Source organism: Corylus avellana, chromosome ca6, assembly GCF_901000735.1.
Source record: "Corylus avellana chromosome ca6, CavTom2PMs-1.0".
NCBI lineage: Eukaryota > Viridiplantae > Streptophyta > Magnoliopsida > Fagales > Betulaceae > Corylus > Corylus avellana.
This window is the reverse complement of record NC_081546.1, coordinates 29906920-29909756: the sequence shown is the minus strand read 5'-3', so window position 1 is coordinate 29909756 and position 2837 is coordinate 29906920.

Below are 2837 nucleotides of genomic sequence, written 5' to 3'. Positions count from 1 at the left end.
TTTGTCAATGTCTAGTTCAATCTTGTGCTTCCAAGTTTTTCTTTCACACGGCGATGTAGATATTTCCCATCGTATTTTGGTCCGTAAATAGCTTTGACAGTCTTCGTAGCATATTTAAATAGCGGGAAACTGTATGTATTGTAAACATGCATGAGATCGATCACGTTAATTATAATCCAAATAAAAAAACATATATATAATCGGTATATATTGACACAATTACTTGTATTGTGGAAAGATTTTAGGACTGTGATTGAGGTAAAAGTCATTAATATCCTTATCAGCAAACAAAGGTCTCTTCTTCTCATTGGGGCTCGTTAGCATGGCTGTCACAAGACCGCCCGTGCTTGTTCCTGCAATCACGTCAAAATAATCCGCGATTCTTGCATCTTCACCGTCCAGCTTCGGCATCCATCATATCCCAAAAAATAGTAAGCTTTAGTGCTTGAAGAATTAACATTTATAGGAAATTATAGAATCAATTGCACCAAAATCTATTTATTGTACTTGAAGCTCAGACTCTAGGAAACAAAGAATAGTTCCGGAGATAAGCCCTCTGATTCCACCTCCATCAATACTGAGAATGGTGATCAGGTTTCCTTAAGTTGGAGGCTGGAGGGGTGCATGTAGTGTTGCTTCCATGAGGGACTACGTACGTACTGAGGGTGCAGCTAATTATGTGTGTACGTTATGTACGTGAGAGAGAGAGAGAGAGAGAGAGAGAGAGAGAGAGAAAGCTTTTAATGATCTGGATGCAACTTTGATAAAACCTTGGGGAGAATTTATAGAGTCATCTTTCTCACTTTCCAAGTTTCTGCAGCCTTCTCATGGATCACGCTCCCAAAAAAGGGTTATTAAAAAACAAAGAAGCTTAACTTTTACTATAACTAAGGAAGTATATTCATAATGATTGAGACGTGTGAATTGGTCCCAACGTGCAACGCACTTGCAATATTAAATCAATTAAGTATTTAGAAAATGCATGTACCTTCTCTATCATGCAATATATAGTACTGGCATGTTATTTCCACATTATTTTCTAACATTTAAATATAATATATACATTCTATTGTGGGTGAAGTAAAATAGCACACGGCGTGCCACTTTAATGAATTTTTTTTTTTTTTTTTTGCACAGGCGTGCACAGCATGCCGTGTGCTGTGAATCAGGACTCTTCTATTGTAGCGATCGACAGTATTAAGGCTATTTTCAATGAAATTTATCATGAATAAATTTCAACATGTTGAACATGATAAACATGATCATTTGCATATGCATGTGCTAGCTGCTAGATGTCATATATATTTTTAATTTTTGGATCATCACTTACGCAGGGCGGAATATCAAGCTATTGACTCTTGGGGGATCCTTGGGTGGCCAATGTCATTTTTATTTTTTTATTTTTTTATTTTTTTTATGGACATGTCACCACAATTTTAAATTTTATTTTTAACTTAAAAAAATTATAAAATTGGATTTACTGATAAAATAATTTATCATTACCTAAAAAAATAACTTTATAAGGTACGTACCTCCAACCGTACGTCTTTGTTTAAGCTTCTTAGAGAAATTCTTTTAACCTATGCTTAGTTAACTAATTTTGGCTATACAATCCTCTTTGTTTATGGACTAATTAAAGACTCTCAATCAGAATTTTACCTTTTTATTCTTTCCGTCAAAGAATATATATATATATATATATATATATATATATTTGACATGTCCGCACATAGGCAACCATCTCTGGCCTTATCAATTTCATGTTAAAAAAAACTAAAAAAGCTGAATTAATTATTGATCTTTTAGATCTATAAGTAAAATTAACAAAGTGATAATTCAATCTAAACAGTTGTAATTAGCTGTCAAAATTAAGAGGGAAAATTTTGTTGGGTGTTTATTAATTTCTTCCTTGTCTTTTAATTTGTTTTTGGTAATTAAGTACTGCTCCTTCTTCGGTTTATTTCGTCTAATTAATTCCAATTATTTTATTTGTGTCGTGTAACCTGGAGATGCTGGGGCCTCTTTGGCTAAACTCAACGTAAAAATAATGCCAAGTAAGCAATTCAAACACGAAAAGCAAATGATAAACGTGAAAATGGAATAATTTCTATTCTAAAAAAATGCTCGATTGGGTTAATATATAATACATCGATCGTTCTCGTCCTTAAGGTTTCTGACAATATATATCACTCTCAAAATATATACATATACATAATTAGTATTTCATGAAGAAAAAATATCCTATATATATATTTAATTCGGTGGAGTAAACTGATCTTTTGGTTTTAATATTAATTAATATAATATGCTTGCAATAAAAATATACACGTTTACTTTATCTACTTGTTTCTATTTGGTTTTCGCTTTTAGGAAATTTTTTTTTTTCATTCCTTCTTATCTAAAAAAGGGTTTTCTCGGGTGTACGTGGAATATTTGGCAGCTAGCAAGCAAGCTATGAGAATCTGTGGAACTTGTAAATTGGCCTCTAATTAATTGCAACTAAATTTCTCTTGCCGGCCGGCCGATTTCAACTTTTTAGTGCGCCATCTCTAATTCAGCTTATGGATCTAAGAAGTTTCCATAGGATATAGTTGTGGATTTTATTCCTTATTGCTATCACACCACGTTTACATTGAAATTTTTTCAAAATTCCTTATCACACATAATCTCATGTCATGGAGGATCATGTACCATTAGCTCACCCCAATATCTTTTATCCTACCCATGCTAAACACAAGGCTAGTTCACAGTTAGTCCGGCTAGGTTGTCCTTAATTATTGTGCTTAAATAAAAATTTGGAATGCAACCCTAGCCTAACAAGAAATTAAAATTGCTAA